Source organism: Schistosoma mansoni, chromosome W, assembly GCF_000237925.1.
Source record: "Schistosoma mansoni strain Puerto Rico chromosome W, complete genome".
Classification (NCBI taxonomy): Eukaryota; Metazoa; Platyhelminthes; class Trematoda; order Strigeidida; family Schistosomatidae; genus Schistosoma; species Schistosoma mansoni.
Genome location: NC_031502.1, coordinates 5,827,516 through 5,840,681, shown reverse-complemented (window position 1 = coordinate 5,840,681; position 13,166 = coordinate 5,827,516).

Sequence of the window (13,166 nt, the reverse complement as noted above, 5' to 3'; positions counted from 1 at the left end):
GTTCCGGTGTATAGTCTTGTACTGTATTATCTGAGTTGCGAGATGTGAATATCAGTCAGATTTGAAGTTTTCGAGTACTATTATTTGATTCAAATGTTACGAGAATCTGGGTAACTTACCAGTTTACGTTTCAAATTTTCACGTAAGGTAGATAGGATTTAGTTTTAACCTCAAATTATTATAATTAGATTAGGAAAACAGCTATTCAGATTTCTAATAACAAAGAAAATTTACATTCTTTGATGTTTATATAAAGGCAGATCCTAGGAATCTATTGACTATACGTGAGTATACAGTTGTCCTTCATCATCAAAACTGCGGTTAAACAGATTTACCTCGTGCTAACGTCAACTTTTGGCTGGCAAGTTACTCATGACGACTAGCGGCCACATTGCAACTTAATCGGTAGAATTTGATCAGCACTTGAAGACTTGGCAAACAAGACAATCATCATTCAGCTCTAGTCAGAGATGGATTGTGGCTAGCACTGGGATTCAGAATGCACCTTTTGTCTCATTTGGGACTCGTCAGCTGGATCACTATGGGGAGCGACGGCATTTAAAGAGAAAAGTACTGGGTTGAAGTCCTGGAGTGGACATCGACTCTGGAATTCGGGGACATCCAGCTAACGTGTTCCAACTAAGGCGAAACGCGCGTCCTAGATTCCACTGCTGACCACCATCCATCTCTGCTTAAAATGCTTCTGATTTAATGGCAATTTCGAGGCGATCCGCACGAAATGCACATGTGCTGAAAGATACAAATCAGTTGGAGTCCTAAATATCAATCAGAAAATCCAAACAACTAATGTGTGTGAATGGAAATAGTTAATTGGATATATCATTGCTTTTTGATAGTTATCTTTTAATTCACCTGTTACTGCTCAGTAATGATCTGAAAATGTATTTATCTTCTCAATCATCGTTTTAATTTTACCTCTCGCACTAGATAATAAATTAATTGTGTTGAAATACTGTCTATTTTCTTACTTAAGTTCATTGAATCTCATTTACTATTAATTTATTAAAAGCACGTACTGATAGTTATTTATTCAAAAGAAGAAAATTATTTATGTTACTTGACTTTTCTTACTGGCAACTCATTGTTGATGTCCTCATTTATTTGATATTTCGTTGTTTGTATATGATTTTAGTTGACCTGAAGACAATAATTTCAAAATCTACTTCTGTTTTATTCTTTCCTCACTGATTCTATTGTAATAAATTCTAACTCGATCATAATTGGTTTTAGTTCAAAACACTATCATAGTAAAATATAAACACATGTAATGAATTTGTTCCATTTTCTTGTTTGTATTGGCTTCAATGTTTAACGGTTGATTTGTAAATAAAAAAATAGCAAGTCTTCCAAATTGGCTTTGTTTTTGTAAATTTTGGTGGCGTTTCTTGGTTTCACAGTGAAAGTTTTATGATTAGTTTATCCATCGCATTAAATCCATTAAAACAAAAAATGTTTAGTACTGCCTGGACAGGATATCTTATTAAATCAATATTTAAAGAGAAATTTACCATTAGGTACCTCCTACTTTGACTTAGTTGTTGGTTTACAAATATAGACGACGTAATTCAAGTATATTGATTGGGACAATCGATCTTTGAGGTCCGACCGCTGCTTACTGATCGGCTGGATAACTTAAACCATAAACTGTAAATATAATATCCAAGAGGGAAATCATACCGGTAATTGTAATGGAATGTAACTACAACAGAATGTTTCCCTCAGATAGCTAACATCTTTAGTGTAGACGCCTTCGTATAACAAGAGAAAATACTGAACATAGAACTAGAACACTTCATCCTATCCACAGATTCCTGGCTTGAAGAGTACGGGGCTAACACATTAAAAACTACTTACAAAATGATCATGCGTAATGGGCTTCAAACAGCTATCCCATGGATTTTGTGATCAGGTCGTTAAGGTCACTACTAATCCACTCTCACCTTCAGATCCTTCGGAAAGAAGTATATTTCTACGGTATTGTAAATCAGATTCTCATACCTTCAATGGCACTCGAGCTCATCCTGGTCATAACTTATTTGGTGGGAACAATTCTAGGTCATTTGTCAACTACGAAATAAAAATATCAACTCACTTCCTGATTATTGATGGACAGACAAAACAGCTGGAATGTAAACTGGTGAATATGTGTCACGTAACTGTCGAAGAAAATCAATTTCCGTACGTACTGTTAGTTAAAAGCTAAGTCGGTGGCGATAACAAGCACTGTTCATTTATTTATTCAGATACTTTCATTAACAAAAATTATTTCTTATGTATCTTTATTAACATAATATTAAGATTATATTTAGTACAGTATTATCACATGCGAAACTGAGGTCAAGTATGTAATAATTTAACAAATATTGGGGGGGGGTCTGTGGAGATTGTAGGAATTTAGTAGTTCAATTCATGAGTCCACTCAAGCTAGATCACCGTGGAAAACCTGAAAGTACTGGACAGCCGTCTAGTATAGGACTCCTCAGCAGTACGCACCCATGATCCCACACGTGAGACTCGAAACCAGGACCTTCGGTCTCGCTAGCGAACACTTAACCTCTAGATCGCTGATCCGGCATCCAACGTCATGTAAATGGATATCATTTACCGAAAAGGTCCATTTAAGTTGGTGTTTAGATTATGCTCAAGAGTGTAGTAAAGCAATCAAACTTATGTAAAAAGCAGTGAGCTATTTCACACATCAATTGAATGATATTTTACTATAACTTCGTAGCTGTTGATCAAGATTTTCATATTGTTACTTATTCACAGCCTACAATTTAATTGCAGAAGTTCTACTGCCTTTGTTGACAACATAAATTTTAGTAAGGAGTGTTCACCATAGATCCAACATCATACAATCTTCTGATTATGATGCATAAGATGAAACTACCAAACCATATAAATGTTTGCAATCATTACTTTTAGATACTAGCCAGGAAACGTATAATTCTCTAAGGTTCGTTATTCCGTAAATTTTAGATGAGAAATTCTTTGGTATTTTGTTTTATGTTCTTGTAATGTATGTTGATTGAATTTATTTAGATGTTCAAATGACCAATCATCCATTAAACATTATTCCGACTTATAAATGGATAATATTATGTAACTAAACTATGATAAATATAGAGTATAATACACTTTCGTTTTATCTATCTGTTACGAAATGATAAGGAAGCAAATGTGTTTTTTTATCAGCGGGAAAACAACCCATCACTTGATTCGAAAGAATTTTATTTTATGCAACTGGTCTTATTATAGATATACAAGATATTCTGAGCAAGTTCAAAATGGATGTAAAGATACTTTTGATCGTAAATAGTATGGAGCAGAGTTGTGTAATTTGATGAAAGACACTACGATAATTCATTCAATCTAGAATAAAGCTAACTGTGTGTAAAGTGAGTAAAAGGTAACTGATATACACCGTCGGCGTCCCTTAAACATACTAAAGGTTCACCTTATCAGGAACCAAATAAAGATTACTAGCAGCTCTCAAACAACTGACTTGGATTATCTGTAGTACGAATTGGGTATACATGTTACTTATTTGTATATATAAAAGAACCAGTCTCCACTCTTATGTAAAACTGGTTCATCTGTACAGTATTGGTAAATATTGTATGATGAATTGGTTGAGGTTTTAAATTCCTCAACAATAAAACGCTTTTTTTGATCTATCGTCAGCGTTCAGTGTCTATTGTTCTTTTACTGTCCCCCTCATTGGATTTTATCATCTGAAGATTTTTGTGTGAGGAATTTTCCTACACAGTTAAACCACATTGTATAGCATTGGTTTCTATCTCGTTCATTAGAACAAAATTGTTATTTAGCTCAAAAAATAAAGCAACAGACTTCCATAAGACGAGTTCTTCTAAGCAAAGATATAAAACTCTTTCATTAGCCTTCCTAAGGTAACTGGTTATTCACATCATTGTATTTTCTACTCTAGTGCTGTTTGTCTGTCGAAATTATGTTTTGCTTTCTTTCACTGGTATTTAATGGAAACATGTCACCGACTTCCCTATTATATAAAGTGTATTGTCGTTTAGTTGACAGCATAACAATTCATTAATACACTGTCGAGTTTAACTGATCTCAATACCAGTATTCACAGTTCTTAAAATATGAACTCGTTGAGCTGCTTTTTATTATTATTATTACTATTATTATTATCATTATTATTATTAGCTTTATTCAATATTACATTTTTGGTACAATATAGAGTTCTCAGCACAACGTATCTCAACAAGTTTCCATTTCTTACTTCTTGGTCGATCCTGAGTGGTCACCAACTAGAAGTTGGCAGTCCAGGAATCGACATCTGAATAATGTACATTCTTTTCTCAGCCAGCAACCATGATGTCTCTGATTGGGCTCTTATTACAACCTGTACAGTGGAAAGTTGTAAACTTTTCATAAACTCACCTTAATAGGTTGTGCGATTAATAAGCAAAATGATGTGCCAAAACAAGCAAAAACAGATAACTTGTTGAAGTATCTAGAGAACAGAATCAGGTCGCTCAGATTTTCAAGCACGCCGCCAATTTGGTGTAATGACAATGATTCTTGATTTCAGTGAAACTAAGTAGGGAATTTTATTAGAAATGATGGTAAACTAAGGAGCAGTTTCAAGGTTAAAGGATCTTGAGCTTATGATATTAAGACAAGAATAACTCTCATAGAAAAGAAGATTAGCAAATTATATATGTAAGCAGGAATGCTTTACTTAAAATGTTAGAGAAATCAACTAGTATACTGTATAATTTTTCACACCATTATGAGCTTACTTTTATCGTAGGAAGAAACTTATTGATATCTTTGTCATATGACATTTATAATGATCGAATATTAAAGACTGAGGAAAATAGATGATAAAACTCAAGTTCAGGGAAATATGTGCTGAAAAAAACGAAAGACTTAAGTTATTTTTATGTCTTCAGTAAACTGATGCGAAGATGTATGTGTAGTCAGAATAAAATAGGGAAAGTAACTACTCTCCGTTTAAAAGTAAACACTAAGGTATCACAGGGAAAACAAACCATTCAACTCATTCCGGCAGTTATTTGAAAGAAGATACTGTCTATTTATATTATTTACAGAGATTAATAGACCTATAAACATAAACCCTGTTCTGACTTGTCATCGGTCCAAAACAGTTTAACAGTCTTGTATGCCCACGAATTCATCGACTCCGTCGATGTGAAGACCGTTGAGAATTGTTTTCTGTCCAAGCCAAATCATCTTTTTTTTTCTCTCTTTATTGGTTTATTTTTAATTTCTTGAAAACCGGTAAACGTGAAAAAAGACTGGATCATTGATTGTTAGCATAAAGTACATTACAGTTATCGATCATGGGATTTTTGTGCACAATTTCTGTCACAAAAACTAGAACCTGTCTCTCAATATACACCTACCTGGTTTTAGTAGCTAAAATTATACTATACAGTCTTCAGTGCTAACTCAATTATATACATAGCGTTTACATTATGATGACTGAGTTGAACGACTTAAAAATACGTCCTACTATTTGGGATTCGATGGTCAGGACCCAGTAGCTAAGTGGATAACGCGATAGCGTTTGAAGCGAACGGTACTGGGTTCGAGTCCCAGAGCGAACATCAACTCTGAGATGCAGGTACATCCATCTGACCAGTCCCAAATAGGACGAAACGCGCGTCTTGGATTTCACTGCTAGCCACTATCCATCCGTGTTTATAAAGTTTAAAGCTAAGTTTTATACTGTGTGCTAATAAATTCAATTTGTTCTGAAACTTCAGTGAAGTATATAAGCAGCAGTGAATATAAAAACTGGAAATATCTAGTCCTTCTTTAAGTAGATGCTTTTGTATAAAATTATAATGTAATCTAAATTCAAGTCAACTAAGGAACAACAGAATGCAAGTGGATTTATCAGTGAACTTCTGAGAATATTCAAACTAGGACAAAACAACTGTCAACTACACCTTAGTGGTTCTACAATGATTATTTTATTGATATCAGTTCATGGTGAAAATTATCCTGTAACTAGTAATATTATTATTAACACGATCCAGAAATAGGTCTTGAAATCAATATTTTATTCCATACATCATTACGGCCTTATATTTATGTGTTATTTAGAGTCACATATTGAACATTGTATACATCTGAATACATTAACTTTTCATTCTGAATGTACTTATATGATCACTTGGTAAGCTTAATTTATTGTCAAGGTCTAAACCAATTTATGGCTTTTAAAATATTCAGGTCATTTTCTGTGTTCATTACTCAGATAAAACTAGTGTAATAGGAGATAGTATTACCATGAATATTGATTTTCAATGATACATTAATCATGATCGAATAATGAGATTAGAATATTTTCAGTTCATCTGAACTAATAGTTTTATGCAGTAACTGTAATTACTCTAATGTGCATTGGTTTAATGAGATTAAAATAAATTAATACTGACCAATTTTAACATTTCGGTGTTTCATGCTTTTGTGTCTAAAAAGTGTGTTTTAAATTGATCTATCTTTTTGCTTGTTTGTTCGTTGAATAATTACTTGGCATTCTTGACGAAATGATGAAAACTTTAGTGTAAATGAATAACAATCAAAATTAATTGAAAGCGTGAGTCAATTGAAGCTAGACCATCATGGAAAACCTGGAAGCACTGGACGGCCCTTTCGTTCTATCATGGGACTCCTCAGCAGTGCGCATCCACGATCCCGCACTCGCGAGATTCGAACCCAGAACCTACCAGTCTCGCGCCAGAGCACCTAACCGACAGACCACTGAGCCGGCATCCAACGGTGTTAATGTCTAACTTCAACTGATCCACGAAGTTGAGCAACCGTTCACCAATTGTCTTCAATTGACTGACGCTTTCAACTATGAAAATACTAAATCTCCACAAAACCCCTTCTGATAATAATAATGAAAATTAAGCTTGGTGGATAATAGTTTTTTTCGAAAATTCCGCTTTTCAGTGTTCATACATTTTGATGGTACACAAATGCGGGTTTATAAACTATCCACTATTGAGAGAAAACTATTTACTTGCCATTAGGGCGAACATCTTTAAATTTGGATACTGATATCAAACTGAGCAAAAGGACATACATATCCAAATGGCTGCAGAAACGAACGAATTCCAATGGTCAAATAAGATCACAGGATAGACGGACATCTTCCTCCATTACGAAACATTTGGTTGAGACTGGTCATAAGGTTGATATCAAGTCAGACTTCAAGGGCGTATACTAAGGTTTATTGAAGCATAGACTATATGGAAACTAAACCCCCCTTTATGTGTTCAAAAACAATTCGTTCTTACCCTTAACCTACCGTGGTCATACTGATTTATTATCCAGAGTGGTTATCACATTGTTTTTGCGTACTTTATTTTTCTTTGTCACGGCTTACCTTTTATCTGTTTAGTTGACCTTTTAGTTTTCATATAAAAATGTCTTAACAAGTATATATGTGATCATTTTGTTCGAAATGTATTGCCCAAATATATCATATAATTTTGATAACCGTCTTCTTATTGCATTATCGAAATTAATGTGTAACAAATTAGTTAAATTCAGGAAGAACGTGTCACGTTTCTGTGGTTTACCAGAAACTCATTGATCTGATATCATATTTAGACTAATATCGGATTTCACAGACAGCCTAACACGTACATTATCCATGTATTTCAATAGTTTACTGAAAGCACTTGAACATACCTGTAATTTAATACTCTTTTATGTAGCTGGTTCACTCGGGGATGATCATGCTCTGTCGAAGACGTGACCCTTAAGAATTAGTTTAATCAAGAAATCCTCTCACTAATGCTTTGATTTGTAAACAAACAAACAAACAGGCAATTAGATCGTCAACAGAATCTTATATGTCCCCAATTGAGGTCAACTTATTCATGTTCTGCAAAGAACTGTACATTTTTGCCAGTGTCATTGGACAACGAATTGGGTTCTGATATTTATATGATTCATTTTCCCTTATTAAAAGGACTTTCCTAAGATTCTTTTATAAACTGAAAAACATTCTCAGTCCACTCAAAGTTCAATTGCGTGAATAAAAGTGAACTCAATTAGCTGGCATGTGTAGACTGTTTAGTTAGTAGATATGTAAATGGAACTCCAAATCTGACAATCTATAGTAAAGCGACACGAATAAATCAGTAGAGTGACTTCAATTCCGCAGATCCATTCAGACCAAGAAATTTTCTGTTCGTACATTATTTCAGAAAGGTCACCAAAATCATTACATCTGAATAAGATAAATAAAAAGAACAGAAGCATTAAATAAACGTCTTGAACTCTAATAATATTCCTATATAATATATTCCTATTGGATGACCTATTCAGTGTATAATGAACTCGGAGAACCATGTACCTATTTATATTCGATAATTTTGATGTTTGATTATAAATCCTTGAAAAAGCTTGGACCAGATTGCCAGGCGAAACGTTGGATTTAATTAAAATTCATTCGCTGAGATTTTACAAATATATTATTCCTATTTAATGTCTTACATCAACTCGGCGCTCAAATACTGTGAAACTGTTCGCTCTAATTTAGACGAGAGTTCTTATATATTCCTATATATGTTATTAAAAGCATATTGACGCGAAATGATTTGTTGCTAAATAATGAATAGAATGAAATATCATCGATTAGTTTTAACTTATCAGTGCATTAAAACAGAAGAACTTCAAGGGGTTTTAAAATTACTATGAATTAAAGCAACAACCAACACTTCTAGTGTTTGAATAGTTTGAATAAAGTCAAAAATCTCCACTTCACAGAATAATGTCTACGGATTAGGTTATACCGAGTGTGACACCTTCTGTATTGGAGAGTCTTCTCGTGTCAAGGAACATTTAAAAGACTGAATAATCCTCCACTATCGGAAATCTACAAATCGGATAGTCAATAGTATTGCATGGTATTTCCAACAACCATATTAAAAATATCAAAATCATTTTAAAAAGTTTTTCCAATTATAAATAAAGGTGAGTAAATAAAGTTTTTCATAGATTACTAAACCACATCACTTTTAACAAAAAGGAAGACCTATCTATTCAAACAACTCGGGTCATCTTTTCCAACCAACCACATTTAAACAGCTCAAATCTCATAATTTGAACATATACAAATTAGCTCTACACCTTCACACGACAGATATCACATTTTCACACTTACTCAGTTATACACGAATATACACATATGCCTCATTGAGAATCACTTATCATTCAAACATCAGCATTACTGAACATGTTATGGACGTACAAAATACTTTGATCAATTCCTCTATATTAATTAAATCTGAGTTGATTTAATTCGGTTATTTATCCTTAAGTGGAGAGACTTATTTAAAGTAAGGAATTCTTATGAATTCAATGTTTTACTCGAGATAGTATAAATATAAATCATCATAGTAATAATTATTATCCTGTCTGTTAACAGTATAAATATACTTCAGACATTTGCTGTGGTATACATGAATTAAAATTTAACAAAATTGCCGAAGAGTCCTCATTAGATAACTGAGCCATATTCTATAAGTGCATTTTATTGACAATTGAAATGCTTATTCCTTTTTTATTGATTCACATGGTTAAAATTCTTTTGATAAAATCCAGCTGGTCATTTATTATCTCTTTAGCTATTCCTAAACTTTACTGTTCCTAGTTACGAGACTTGTCCTCCGTTGTACGATTTACCATTCTTAATTTATTCCCAGTCTAGAAGTTACAGCATCCCATACACACATCCACATTTGGCTTAATCTTGTATAATTACTATTTTTCATTTTATGGTGTGATACGATATGGTCTGTTTGTATATAAACTACATATGTCTGAAATATGCAATTCATATAGAGGTAATAGAAGTTACTGTTCTGACAGGAGATTTTCTCATGTGATATTTGACGTGCTATAGGACAGAACATCCTCTTGCAAATGAGCTTGTGGCTGAAAGTAGCTTTATTCAATGAACATATATATATAAGTAAGTAAGTATATACTATCTCGGCTTTACTAAACTGACATTTTGAATTTAGTTAATCTCTGACAAAAAGGACAAGGACACACATAAATTCTGAGCAGCCATATCTCTGCGGTGCTTTTCATTTTACAATATTTCAGTAAGTAAAAAAGTGATTACTTCAAACCCCAATATTCTGTGAGAAGTAAATTTGAAATTGACATTTGTACTTCTAAATAGCCTCCAAACTTCGAATAAAATAATTGTTTCTTCACAATTCAAGACAATAAAACTTCGAATACTCAACTATCATTCAAATCTCAGGTCGTACATAGTTTTAGTTTAATTAATTTTTGTTGGTTAAAAGTTTACATTAATTAGATATTCATTACTTACCACTACTCCTCTATAAATTCAGATATCATTCGGTTTGAGCTTACCAAACGGCTTCACACATTTATTTCAGATCTATACTCCAGTTTAATCGTCATGTCATAAAAATCAACACTTAACTGTTGAAGAGTAAGGCGGTCAAAACCCAAGAATTTGGATTCATGCATCGAGGAAATTTCACAGAATATTGAAATTCAACCTAGGACAAGTTTCTATGATCATTATAGTATCTGTAAGCTAATGTCCTGAAAGATTTTGAAGAAAATTAAGTGTTCGAGAATATCTAATGTACTATTTGCATATGGTGGTGTCTATAAATCAAAACGTATGGATTAATAAAATTACTGTTTTGTTATGCCATTTGCAGATATGAAGCTATAAATACTTATGACATAGAGGAATGTTCGTCGCATAGGTGGTCTATCAGGAAATCTAGTTTATTGAACTTTATCAGGATGGGAATTTTATCGAGTTTGTTCATCTATCATTAAATTCCCGTCCTTTGATATTTACTCCCTACATTTGAGTGTGTCGCTTTACATTACTTATAAATGTATCAGTAGTTTGTGAGCAACAAAAAGTTATCTGCTTGCATCACTAATAAAGTTAATCGTTCATCATAACGGAAAATGAAGTCGAAGTATCAGTAAAATTTCATACATAGAAAACTTCTTGACCTTTACAAAGGGCTGTATTGTAGAGGTTTATGCTGAATAACATCTTTAATTAAGGTGGACTGAGTTCGTTGGCGTAAATATAAGTTTTAATACCAAAGGAAAAATACTCTTGTTTCTTCTGGAAGAACTCCGTTTGCAGCTCTTCTAGAGTTACTGCCGGTCCCGAGCCCGGGTAAAGGAGAAGGGTTGGGCATGCAGTTAGAGACCCTATCCCGTAGAAAAAGTAGCTCGCTAAAAACACTAACCAGAAAAATAATTCAAACCACTTAAACTCTGCCCTGGGAGTTAAAGGAAGAATTATGAAGCCTCATGATGAAAGCCGAGATTTTTCGGAAGTCACCGGGCCGATGCCTCTTCTAACAACCCGAGAAACACTCTTTATAGGTATATGGAACGTCCGAACAATGTGGGAGACCGGGAAGACCAGTCAAATAGCAATGGAAATGATGAGATAGAAATTGGCAGTACTTGGAATCAGCGAAACTCATTGGACACAAGCTGGACAGCAAAGGCTAGATACGGGAGAGATGCTTCTGTACACCAGTCACGAAGAGAAAAATGCTCCACACACCCAGGAAGTTGTTCTTATGCTGTCCAAAGAAGCACGAAATACACTTGTAGGATGGGAATCTCACGGATCCAGAATTATCAAAACATCATTCAAAACAAAGAAGAAGGGAATCACAATGAATGTTATCCAGTGTTACGCACCCACCAATGATAACAATGACGACGATAAAGATCAGTTCTACTCGAGGCTGCAATCAATCATAGACAGGTGCCCAAGGAAGGACCTCACCATCCTGACTGGAGATGTAAACGCTAAATTCGGAGTGAACAACACAGGATATAAAGATATAATGGGATGACATGGACTGGGGGAGAGAAATGAAAATGGGGAGAGATTCGCAAGTCTATATGCATTCAACAAATCGGTTAAGGGCGGCACAATATTCCCACACAAACGCATACATAAAGCTACATGGATCTCAGAGGCCCACACCACGAAGAACCAGATAGATCATACTTGTATCAATAACAAATTCCGAAGGACTATGGAAGACGTGAGAACGAGGAGAGGAGCTGATATAGCTTCAGATCACCACCTGTTTAAGGCCAAGATACAACTGAAGCCAAAGAAACACTGGAAAACTGGACAAACAGCACTACAAAGGTTCAATACGACCTTCCTTCGAGATGCTGACAAACTCAGCGAATTCAAGATAACTCTCAACTACAGTTTACAAGCTTTACAGAATCTACTGAAAGAACAAGAAAGTAAGATGGAGGACAACTAGAAAGGGATCAAAGAAGCACTAACCTCAATGTGTCAGGAGGTTCTGGGTCGTAAGAAGCCTCATAATAAGGAATGGGTCTCTATGAGAACCCTGAACAAGATTGAAGAAAGGAAAAATAAGAAAATAGCAACAGTCGAAAACGAGCAGAGAAAGTCATGGCGCAAGCAGAGTACGCAGAAGCAAGTGGGAAGGTGAAGAAGAGCATTAGAGCCGAAAAGCAGAAATACTTGGGAGAACTAGCAACGACAATGTAAAACGCTGCAAGAGAAGGAAATATGAGACAGCTATATGACACAACGAAAAAACTGGTAGGGGAATATGGTAAACCAGAGAGACCTGTCAAGGACAAGGAGGGAAAGACATTCACTGAAAATCAAGAACAGAGGAAAAAATGGGTAGAATAATTCGAGAAACTACTGAATAAGCCAGCTCCATTGAATCCACCGGACATCGAAGCAGCACACACTGACCTTCCTATAGATGTCACTCCACCAACGATCGAAGTAATCAAGATAGCCATCAGATAAATCAAGAGCGGGAAAGCGGCAGGACTTGACAATATGCCAGCTGAAGCACTGAAGTCAGACATTGAAGTAACTTCAAACATGCTTCACCTTCTATTCAGGAAGATTTGGGAGGAGAAACATGTGCCAACGGACTGAAAAGAAGGATACCTCATCAAGATACCAAAGAAAAGAGATCTGAGCAAATATGAGAATTACAGAGGCATCAGTTTGTTGTCAGTACAAGGAAGAGTTTTCAACAGAGTGTTGCTCAACCAGATGAAAGACA